Source organism: Ambystoma mexicanum, chromosome 4p (assembly GCF_040938575.1).
Source record: "Ambystoma mexicanum isolate Mex_15411 chromosome 4p, UKY_AmexF1_1, whole genome shotgun sequence".
NCBI lineage: Eukaryota > Metazoa > Chordata > Amphibia > Caudata > Ambystomatidae > Ambystoma > Ambystoma mexicanum.
In genome coordinates, this window is record NC_090927.1 from 933,210,610 (window position 1) to 933,223,818 (window position 13,209).

The following is a 13,209-nucleotide window of genomic DNA, read 5'->3' on the forward strand; positions in this document are numbered from 1 at the left end:
GGTTTGGAGCATTATAGCACCTATATAGCTCTTAGTCAATTTCTGAAGCGCTATGTACATTAAGCTATGAGTGCAGGCCTGGTAGAGCTTGCTCACATGGAATTAAATAATTTTGGCTTCTCTTAGAATATTCTGTTTCTTGCAAATGTAGCTCTGCATGGCTTCGTAAACAAATCCTCTTTCCCTGAGATGGCCTGGTACGGCCTTGCACACACACTGATGGGCTCCAAGGAGGGAGGGGTAGGAGCACGGAGCATCTCAGAGAGAGTTGGGTTTTTCCATGGGCAAACCTATTTTGCACGATGAAGGTTCTGGAACTGTCATCATGTTGATTGATGGCACAAGAGCACAAAAAGTGCACGCACCCAGAACTGGGTGGGAGATTGATCCGCGGACTTGGTTCAAGCAAGAGTGAGTGCCCGGAACAGGCTTCTGCGGCCCCCTGCAGCGGTGTCATCTGAGCGGGGCTGGCAACAGTTAGAGTAAGATGACCAGGGTCTCCAGCACTGATTAATGATACCATCTCAAGGGGCATAAGACTGTGTTTCTCTAAGTTTTGTGTTTCTCTAATGAGTTTTGTACTCTTCTCCACATTGCTGCTAAATCACTGTTCTGTTATATTATCCTTTTTGTCTAAGAAATGCTACATTTATACTGACGGTGTCATTTCACTAGCATGAGTTCACTGCTTGGCACAATAGGACCTGTATTTTGGGCTGAATTGGGTGATTTATGCTAATAAGGGCTGGTCCCGAGGAAGAAACACCCCTTTTCAAGACAAGGCCTCTACCCATGCCTGGGCTGTATCCATGGCCGACAGTCTCTCAATGATGTTTGACAAGAGACTGGCAGCCACAGGGACAGAATTAATGGTTACCGGATGAGGTTAGGAGATGGTGGATGCCCGTTCCTCAATGGCGACCAATCTAAGGTTCATTGGAGGAGGTGCAAATACTACCTGCAAGGTCTTGGAAGACTGTGGTGCTTTGAGACACAATTCTGATGTATAAGTTGCCTAACAAATGCTCAATAAAATAAATAAAGAAAGAAAGAAATGGCTCTAGGGTTATTGTGGTGATCTCAATCACAAGAGTGTGTCCCTGAATGTGGGATGTTAGATGGTGTCATGGCCATGATGGTAACACTAGTGTGGGGTCAGACTGGGACAAGAAATAGGCCGGACACCCAAATAAAAAGTGGCCCACCTCTCACCTCCAAAAAAGTGGCCCTCAAACCATCATCCATGAAATGCATCGATTCACGACATTACAGAAAATGCTACTTATGGAGGGTTAATATTGTTTTTCTGAATATAATGTGTTGTGTAAACGCTTCAGAAAGTGAGAACATTCTTTTTGTTCTTTTAAAAAAAAAATCATCACAGAGCTAAATCCTATACTGTTGTTCTTCAGAAGCATACTCACGGCATGTCTACTAGTTGCCACCAGTAATGAAAATAGATTTGCATTTAATAAGCAATACAGCCAATTTATGACACTGCCAAGTAGCCTGCCTGTCGTATTTATTCTCAAACATTTCAACACAACTCATACATCCCCGTGGTGTGACAGCTGGTGGTTAGAGAGGCTGCCGAAATGGAATAAGTGTGCCAAACAGGACCACCGAACATCACACTGCATTTCAAGTAAAAAATGACTGTTGACAGTTACTTACTCATCTGAGTTCTGGGCTTCTCTGGCTGTTGTTGGCTGGAGTGGATACTTGAGGTTTTGCCTGACTGAGAAAACAAACATAAAAAGAATAAAAAAATAGAAACAACCAATATTATATATTTGATACATACACATACAGACAGTTCAGGGGTGATCGTAACAAAGATATGATAAGCAAGAGGTCAAAGAATCCCCTAGATATCAGGCATCATCCAAGAAACAGGTGCTATCCCTGCGGCTGCGGAGTGAAGAGCTAGTAGTGCAAAACATAACAACATTGCAGAAATCTAACGAGTTCCACACGGCCTGTAAACTATAACAATTCCGAGAAAACAAACACAGCAAGCAGAATGCATATATCTGACCAAACCAGACACGCTGCATTCAAGCTCCCACTTACACCCATCATATATCTTGCATAGTGTGTTTTATGTTTGCGCCTGATTACTCCTGATTTTAAGTGCTGTAATGACAGGTATTAAAATTCCAATGAATAGTGGCCAGTGTATGAACCACTGCAAAAAGATGAAAGGCTGAATAGGCCTGTGAAGGATTCCAACTTGAGAAGTGCAGGCTCGCTCCACCGTGATGATAGGAACAACAGCAGTTGAGTACTTAATTTGTGAGCAGCCCACCCAGGTACACCAGGCAATAGCCATGGCCCTGTCATTTGATAATGATTTGTTATTTGCCAAAGCACTGTACATAGAACATATTCCATACCATTTTTCCCAACTGAAGTTTGTACTCATTTATTAACCTTAGATTAGTGAAAGACTGAGTTGGCCTTGCCTCGATTTGAACCTGCTACATCACACAGATCACACAGAAGATAGGCATCTTTCCCGGGGTGGGGGGGTTACACATTATTAGGTCGAACTTTCCGACTTTGTAGGGGGCTCCAGGAACCTATTAACAGTCCACATTCCCCAGCTGCAACAGGCAGCTTGCCAATTTGTACCAGCATTCTTTCCATTTTCACATAACTTTGAGTGGTGAGCGAGGCGTTGGATAGTTATAACAGTGTTATTTATATACTGCGTTTGCCAAAGCTCGCCAAAACCCTTTACAGAGAACATATTTCCATACAATATCACCCAACGAAGTTGGTACTCCTTCATTTATAGACCTTGGAAGGTTGAGTTGGCTTTGCCAGGATTAAAACCTGCAACTTACAGATCCCACGCACAGATAGCAGCAGTTAGCACTTAACCCACTGAGCTATCTTACTGGAAATCAGGCAACTTTTGTGGACCATTGGTTATAACTGGGCACTTCTAATGGACATACACCAGGCTTTCCATCGCCCGTTCCCAATCTGATGGTCTGCTGTATGTTGGGAGTCAAACAAAAGGATATTGTGGCTTACCCAGCTTGCATTCCCTGTGGCATTACCCAAGCTTGCCTCTGCCCTGTCAGCACGCAGTATTTTATTCACCCCCTTCACGCCTTCCTTGGTGACAGTACCACAAAATGGGTATTTTACCTGATTTTTTTGTTTCTGGGGGATCAGTTTCCATGAGGGAAAAGGAATCAACAAGAAACACTAAAGGGAAATGATTACCCCTCTCTACACCTTGATTCCCATCACTGGTGACCAAACTCAAAGAACACTTTTTGAAAAATATGTAGGATGGTTTTCTCATATACCATCGCCACATGACATACATGACCTCACATATATCTAGTAAAAATAGACTTTATTTTTATGTTACATATTTTTTTTTAAATACCAAAACTGGTCCTATTTAACAAAAACAAACAATTCAAACAAACACGTGCTAAAGATTCAACACAAATAGGGTGGTAGTATGGCTGTTATTTTGTCTTACTATCATGCTACAATCACAGTAACCTTTTCAAGCTCTTTACATAAGAGTTAGTATGGACCTGATTGTCTAACGATGGTAATGTCCAATCACATAACATACAGACTTTATCACAGAGTATCTTAATTTGATCTCTGATCAAAGAGACTGACTTCCAAAAGTGTCAATCACATAGAGAGTCGACATGTTTCGGCCAAAGAAATACATTAGATACTATCTCTAGTATCTGTTCAAAAATAAATGGATGGTCTTCTTCAGGACAGGATAATTTCCTGAGTTTCTGCATTAGTCTTGACTACCCCTCTGGTACAAGTTCGTAATAACACTACAAAAAAACAATACACAAATGTCTATCAGTACACATCAAAATCATTCTGAGGAGCATATTTTATGATGTGTCGGGATCAGATTCATGGTAATCACATTGGTCATCGAAATAATGACATAATCATAATTTGACAAGGACAAGTATGCCCTAGTTGAGTTATGTTGGTCAACTGTCAAGGTCAAACCAGTGTGTAAGTTCCACAAAAAAGGCAAACTGTGAACTTTAACATATAACTACTCAACGATGGGTGAAGTTATTCCCAGAATTTTATCACAAGGCGGCGTGTTATATCATTACATGCCCTTCTACTGGTTATAAAATGATTAGTGCCTCTTAAAACATTGCGGAATCGTATTATTACTGCTCGTTTACCTGATTATTTCCAATGTGTTATATATTATCAGGATTCATAGCGGGCCAGAACGTCTCAGCCGAGTTAGTTAAATAGCTGCTGGGACAAAAGAGCAATATCAGTCCCCAAGGTTTGTAATAATTACTGCAACACCCTCATTTTTACAGAACTTGCGGTGGCCTATCTTCCTAACTAAGTGAGCAAAGTCTATTTGCGCATATAAAATAGGGTATCCTACATTAGATAATCGGAATATTCTCAGCACAGATCAAATACTTTGACTCTTTCCATTCGTCATGGCTATGGTGCACCTAAAGCGTACTTTTCTCAATCTACTATTAGTCAAGACGTATGGTTAAACGAGAAACGGGTAACATGATCATTCTGGGCTTACCAGCTTAGGTTGAGTATCTGAGCATTCCCACTGAAGGCTGTTAACAACATGTTAATTACCTAAATGCCACAGGCATGTACCTCAGTACCTGGGCCATTACCATGTGGTTTGGTAGGATGTTTTAAATGGGTGACAACAAATTCTGGGGAAGTTTCCACCCATGACAAAATAGGCAGGCACAGCTTTGCTTCATTTGATAAAGTTATTTTTATGACTCTGGGACCCCCCACTTTAATAACACTGATTCCTTACAGCATCCCTCTTCTTTTGGGAGAAGAAGGACACAGGGTTGCACAGAATATATATTTATTAACCAAATAGAAATAATTGTATAGATGTAAAGATAATTAAGTTATATACCCATAAAATGTCAATAATTAACACACTATTCACCTCAGTTTTCAATGCTACAGTCATAGAAATAGACACATTTGTAACACATGCTTCACCTTTTACATGTTTTTTTTAAACCTGGGCATGCATGCACCACTGATAAAAAATGCATGAAGGGACATTTATGAAAAGAAAATAATTATTTTAAAACATCCCACCTATCCAATTCCCTCTACGTCCTGTTTTTTGCAAAGAGATAGCACCCCTCTTACTCAATAGGCATGTCAGAATTTCATCAGCAAACTCAATGTCAACACACTACAGGACCTTCATGTATGTAAATGGCTTTTAGAAGGGAACATATATGTTCAACGTGTATGTAGACTAGATTCCCTTCAGTGATGTTTCTATTTAATTACCATGAAAAGCGTACCTTTCTCATTTTCAATGGGCAACTTACAAACATGAGAATAAGTAGCAATGAATCATTCTTTCCGTTTTATCGGAACAATGTATAATTGACAACACTATGCTGCTTGATGGTATACCCAGGAAGTGACTTCAATTACTTTATTTGTCTAGTTATGGACACAGATGTCCTATGCTTATCTGTGATTGTACATTTCAGATGCAGATAATAGGAGTCAAGGGATCACCCTGTATACACACCATAGGATCTACTTGATCAAACCTATAAATCTAGAAGCACATATGCTTATGAAAGAGTTACTTTAATTCCCAGGATGCACAGACAATTTATATACCCCCACCCCTCAGTACTTACAAATAGATGGGACTGGGATTTAATCTAATTCCCTTATTAGTATCACTCACCTCAGCATTATTTCTCCTTTAGATCATATTTAAATCATACCCAAATCCAACTTTATCACCAACAGGTAGGTACCCTCTTAAGGACTGGTTCAATTTTCCCCCTCTAGGAACACGTCAGTATCAGTCAGCAAAATGGGATCAGCTCTCCACCACATTCTGCTTGCTATTTTTCCACTGAGGAAGGCCTGGGGCTTCAAGTGCTGGTAGGCCGGACTTGCAGTCTCTGCTGATAATCCATCTATTGGTTCAAAAAGGAGAGCAATCTATTCCTTCTCCTTGTTGTTATCAATTTTTCTTCTTCCTCTCCATCAGTCAGAGATTCAGCAAACGTGTCTGTCAGTGTTTCCCCTAGTGAGCATGTATTGAATCTTGTATGGACCCGAAAGCCCACCTTTTTGAGGTGTGCATATTTCCCCATTTTAATTGGTCAGTGTCGGTGATTTGATAGTATTCCAAAAGTGACATCACAGTAGACATACTGCTCCATAGTAATTGGGCATATTAATGAAGGGGGCAGTCTGATGGGGGTAACTTCTACACCCAGTGTCCCTCCCATTTTATGTGAAGTCATCTCAGAGATGTCTTACATTACATATTGTAAGATTCTTAAATAGTCAACTCCACATATGACCACTTTACTAATTGGCTCACAAGATGTCTCTCTCTGGCATCAGTCAACAATGCAATTTTCTGTATAGTATCACACAAGTTACTGAGTTACAGACTTTTCCATTTAACTCACTCGTACGTTTATATACAAATTATTTACACATCTCAATGTAATGTGCTTGTCACTGCAAATGCTAGGACATATGACTCACTGGTGTGCACCATTTCTGCACATTGAAATACACATTTTCCTAATTTACATTATTACAAATCATATTAGAAAAATCATTTTGAGTCCATCGAGTAGACATTTTCAAGTGGAATGTTTTGTTTTTAATTAACTTGCTGTGAAATTAATTTGGGAGATATCAACAGAAATATGAATCCAGTGGTCTTTCCCCAATGCAATTTCTGTTTCTTTTTACCAAATATGACAGTGCATCTACAGTTGATTCTGTCAAAACAGAGCATTTGGTGTTTTTACTGTTAGTTCAGTGCTAAATGTATTCTTGATTCAGGCATGGCAGGAATACAGTCTTCTGAAGGTCTTGAGTCTGGTGATCTCAGATAATGTTCATTTTTTTTTTCTACAGTCAGTTCCTTTGCCCAGGCCTGGGAGTTTGAAATAGCAGATTAGGGAATACAAATCCACTGGTCAAGGTGAGCTCCCATTATATTTTCAACTCCTTGAGAAAGCATGGTACCTGTCTTCATATCTCATCACTGGGGAGGTGGATTGAAGGTGTTCATTATGGTGAAGCCTGTCAAAAGGTTTGGCTTTATGCTGATGATATGCTGTTGGTTCTCCAATATACCCAGACTTATATCCCAGCGCTAATAGACCAAATTGCCATATTTCATAGGATTTCAGGGTATAAGATCTATTGGTCTAAATCTGAGGTGTTGCCGGCTTCAAACTCCTGCTCGGACTTGACCGTGAAGAACTTTGCTTTCAATTGGCGCCCTAATAAGATGCGTTACCTAGGGACCTGGTTGAACAGAGATGCATCTAAAATGATGGAGGTCAACCTATCACACATTATTCAAATTTTTGAGTCACATTTAAGAAGATGGAATCAGCTGGGACTAAGCCTTTGGGGCTGAGTGCATGCAATTAAAATGATGTTCAACACCACATATTAATGATGTACTATGCATGAGCCCCTTGCAGATCAAGAAGAGCTTTATTAAGAAAATTGAGAACTTGATCCAGACCTTCCTGTGGGTGGGTAAACATCCACGTCTAAAACTTTGGAAACTACACATTTGCCAGGAATGCGTTGGTCTGGGGGTACCCAATTTTGAAAACTATCATTTGGCGTATGGTGCTCAACATTCAGGTTCCTTTTATAGATAACTCAATGTTTGTCTGGACACGGGCGGAGGCGAGTAGATCTTCTCCCCTATCACCAAGAGCAATTCTATCATCGGTGGATGGGGCAGGCTGTAAATCTTTTCCACCAACTACATTTATAAGGTCATGCTGAAAAGATCTTTTGAGGAAAAGAAATAAGGTTGTTACTGACAACTGTATTAATTCGATCTTGTTGAATCCATACATAAAGCTGGACGGGAAGGCTCTACTCTGGCCGAACTGGCTGCTGGGTGGTGTGCAGTGGCTAGAAGATCTTGTTGAAGGGGAAAAATGGATCAGCTTTAAGTGGTTATCTCTAGAAAAAGATCTCAATGATTGCACATCGGTGAGTACGGGAAGCTGAAGAAAGCTCTGGTGAACAAGATTCCTGATGAACGCAAGGGGCAACATATCTGGCTGAGAGAATATAAGTCAGAAGGTCATCTGGCCTCTAAGGTATACAAAACATTGTTACAGTACAAACAGCCAAATAAAGACTTGTTGTCAAAATGGTCAGAAACAATTGGATCAGAGATGACTGAGTGAAGATGGAGGAATCTGTGCAAGAATGTAGCGCTAACCTCTTTGAATCTGGGTGAAAAGAGCCACTGAATCAAAATTTTAAACAGTTTGTTGGTCGCCACAAAAATTACATGCAAGTGGTTTACTTGATTCGAGGCCTGTTGGAGGAGTAAGCATTTGAACATATGACTTGGGATTGATATGAGTTAAGATCCTTCTGTAGGGGGTCACTATATGAATGAATGAGGTTCTTCTATTGAACAAAGATTATGATTATACAACTGTAATTCTGGGAGAAGATGACTTGATGGAAAATCTTTCTTTCCCGCAGCAGTGCTGGTTTTTCAGGGAGTTGAACTCTGCAAAAAAAATAGTCTTGAGGAAGTGGAAAAGTGAGGAAAGACCTGCGATTTCAGAATGGTTGGATGATCAAAGAAAAGTGTCAAGATTGGAGAAGACAATCCTTCACAGAGACAAGATAACGAATTTATTTGAACACATCTGGGGCAGACTTTTAGACCTGGAATACTGATGTCAATTTAATAGTTTCTGATTGTTTCATGAATGTAATTGTAACTTCTACTCTTTATGAGGTTTTGGGTATCCTATTCGTGATGAACCTAGTTGTAGGCTTGTATTTATTGTATATAGTTCGTGGTTGATTGGTTTTATGTTTGTATTGTATAAAAATTTATTAAACATGTAAATAAAATAAAAATTAAAAGAAGGAAAAGGTAGCCATAATCCTACATTATGTCAGTTTCTCTTAGTGGTAGGGTCAGTTAGGGTAGTTTTTAACAGTAGATGTGTTTCTTTGGACATTTACTACCTCAAAAAAGCACCTTGGTTATATAATATAGGTAGGGATGACTCGTAGTATAGGGACAGCCTGGCCTTCTACTTTGACTTTAATAAATAACAGTCATCATGTCCTCAGAGAGTCTGTGTCCTTTTTCGGACTCACCACACTTGTTAAATGCAAAACACAAAGGAGCCCATTTTCAAAGTCCCCAGATTAATCTATGCATTTAATTTACATGTTGCTGAATACTGGTCCCATATGCCTGTGCCTGCTGACTTTAAGTCACAAAACACAGACGTAACAACCATACACATAAAGCATTGCAACCATTCAGATTGTATGCAACACTATTTACACCATGCTTGTATATATACATTTTATGACACCGCTTACACCTGAATAGAATTATAAAGGATCATTGCACTGATTTTTGCACCAGATTTTACTTTCAGATGAGCACCCATTCAGAGCAGGAACAATATGGCAGAATAAAATTGGTCTTTCACACAGTTGGCACTAATCTTCCTAACAAGTCATATAACCATTGACAATAAGCTACAAACATGATTAACTATTGATTGTGGCATGAGGATAGAATACAATTACAGAATAAAGCTGGCTTACTTTTCTAAGTACCATGGTAGGAGAACAACTACTGTTGCGCTAACTGAGGCAGCTAAGGCAAACCATGTTCCTGGCACAGTTTGGCGGCAGCATCATCTCCTCCCCATGCAAGCCTGTCAGCCTGGCTCCCAGCCCATATGCAAGTCTGCCTAACAGTTTGGACCAGAGGTTCTGCCTCAGGCAGCTTATCAGCCTGGTGACAGCCCCTACGCCAAGCAGCCTATTAGCCTGGCCAACAGTTCCTACCGACAGCAACCAATTAACATAGACCCAGCCCATCAGCCTGGATCCTATCACTATCCAAGGTGTCCATCAGTTTGGCATTCAGCCCATAGCCCAGGCTGGGAGAAAGGCTAGGCCCCAGCCCTTACCTCTGGCTAGCAATCAGCCTGGACCCCAGCACCAACCCGAGGCAGCCCATCAGCCTAGTCCAAATCTCCTATCCCAAGCAGCCAATCAGTATTACTCCCAGCCCCTAACCCAGGCAGCCCATCAGTCTGGCAGTCACCCCCTCTGACAGGAAGCCTCTACGCCTGGCCCAAAAACTCTACCACAAGAAGCACATTAGCCTGGACCCCAGCACCTGCCCCAGCGCACAACGGCCTGGCACCCAGTCCATCCCAGAAGCAGCCCAACAGGCTGGACCTCGGTTACTTACACAGGCAGTGCATCCGGCTGGACCCCAGGCATTCCATCAGCTTGGCCCCAGCTCTACTCCATTCAGCCCATCAGCCTGGACCGGCTTCTACCCCAAGCAGCCCATCAGCCAGGATACCAGCCACTACCCCATGTATCTCATCAGACTAGATCACATCCCCCACCGCAGCAGCATTGCCAGAATCAGAAGAGAAGGGGAGGACTTAAAGGTCTGACCCACACATGTTTAGTGGCCCAGGCTCTCACACAAGTACCCCACCTACTACCTGGACATGCCTACCATCTTTTGCTTCATGACAGAAATCAAGTACTACCTAAAGCCTGACAGGGACATAATCACCACCATGCCTTACCATGTTGATGCTCCTCAGGGTGCTCCACATCTGTGAAAAACACTCTGTTCAGCACGGTGTGGACCTGGCACATGAAAACACCCAGGTATGCTTCTCCAACATCCTCTCACAGGTGCTCTATGCCATGACAAAGTTGTGTAAGTTGCACAATGTAGCCATCCCTTGCAACATCCACGTGCCTGATTATGGCATTGAAGAAGTAAATACCAATGATGATGGCAATGAGCTTGACAGACAGCTATCCACAAGGGCATGACCAGTAACAGGACTTCCTTAATGGGCTGGTGCTGCACAAAGAACTCACCAACTACTTCAAGTGGAGGTAAGAGAGTATCACTAGAAAAATGGGAAGATACCAACTCACACTCTGTTGCCATACACTACTAAGAACATGCAACTCAATTCTTGAACACAGTAGATTGTTTAAACTGAGCTTCAAGGTAGATTTGCTGATGTGTCATGTGGGGTCAGGAAACATGTTTGGGCAAATGATCAGGGCTCAGCAATGTCCAAAACACAAAGGTTCAGAGTGTGTAAAATAGCAACATCTAGAGTTGAGGAATCTAGTGTGAGGTCCATTAAGTCCAGCCTGAAAAAGAGAGAAGAACAATACAGGCAATACACAATGCATTTCCAACACAGAATAGGGAAGAAAACCAAGGACATGTATATTAGGTGGTGGTTCAACTACCCAGTAATGGCTGATTCTCCTACAGGCCAGGGTTTTGGGGTTTTGATGAGCGTAGACAGTGTGAACCATGGCTTGGGGTAGATCTCATTTGGAACTGCTGTATTGATTGGGGGGTGGGTGAATGAGGTAGAGCTGGGTGTGGGATCATTACCCACATATTTGTACATGAGGGTAAAGGCCAGCTCTTGGCAAGCCATCAAGTCTGGCAGTGCAATCTGTGTCGTGCCTTGACTCAGGCTTGTCTCCATCATGGAGCAGCAGAGGGCCCTGTTGCTGCAGGCACAATTGTATACCATAGGTGAGGGAGGAGACACTGACAACATTACAAACAGCCTGGATGTAATGGAGGCCTTATCACCAGCCAGTCACTCATCCTCCCTTGCCCCAGCATAGGCTACCTGAAAAGCAGCAGAGGGCTGCTCTTAAGCCAATTGAGCATCCTTCGAGGCCCCAGCATTGGGTTATGAAACAGCTACCGCAACAGCAGAGACTTGCACTTGTGCTAATCAGGCATCCTCCTTGGCTCTAGCATAGGCCTCTGATGAAAGTGCTGCCACATGCTCCTGGGAAGCCGAGAAACCCCTTGCATGTGCATATGCCTCTGTAGATGGTGCAGCAGCGGCCACTGCAGCAGAGGCCTGCTCCTGGACAGGTTGGCCTCTTGCCTTGATGCCTGTACTTCCTTATGCAAATCTGCCCACAATCAATTGACTACCCCCAATTCATGTCACACATCCCCCGGGATATTAAGATATTCCCAAACACAGGGCCAAGAGATAATCAGGTTTCCAGCATTTAACACCCACAGGGCTGTCGTGAAATACAAAGTGCCAAATTTGCCAATTAGGGCTTTAGATGACTGCATTAGCAGCTGAACACCAATCGTTTATTCAAAGTATGTGCTAAATGCTGAAAGTAATGTGTGGTAGTGCCTCCATTACGCATTATTGAGCTACACGGAATATGCAGGCCTAGTAGGGGTGGTAGGTCACATTATTCATTGTGCATAGACAGGCAGGGCGGAGGCCCCAGTGTAGTAGCTGATAGAGACATTATTGGAGGGTTTGGAGCATTATAGCACCTATATAGCGCTTAGATAGTCAATCTCTGAAGCGCTATGGACACTAAGCTATGAGTGCAGGCCTGGTAGAGCTCGCTCACATGGGGTTAATTAATTTCGCTTCTCTTAGAATATTCTGTTTCTTGCAACTGTAGCTCTGCATGGCTTCGTAAACAAATCCTCTTTCCCTGAGATGGCCTGGTACGGCCTTGCACACACACTGATAAGAAATTCCTGTGCTTTCGCAGATGGGCTCCAAGGAGGGAGGGGTAGGAGCATGGAACATCTCAGAGAGAGTTGGGTTTTTCCATGGGCAAACCCATTTTGCACAATGAAGGTTCTGGAAATGTGCATCATGTTGATTGACGGCACGAGTGCACAAAAGGTACGCGCACCCAGAACTGGGCGGGAGATCGATCCGCAGATTTGGTTCAAGCAAGGGCGAGTTCCCGGAACAGGCTTCTGCAGCCCCCTGCAGCGCTGTCATCCTGAGCGGGGCTGGCAACAGTTGGCTTAAGATGACCAGGGTCTCGAGCACTGATTAATGATACCATCTCAAGGGGCGTAAGACTATCTTTCTCTAAGTTTTGTGTTTATCTGATGAGTTTTGTACTCCTGTCCACATTGCTGCTAAATTCGCTGTTCTGTTATATTATCCTTTTTGTGTAATAAATGCTACATTTATACTGATGGTGTCATTTCACTAGCATGAGTTTGCTGCATGGCACGATAGGACCTGTATTTTGGGCTGAATTGGGTGATTTATGCTAATAAGGGCTGGTCCCGAGGAAGAA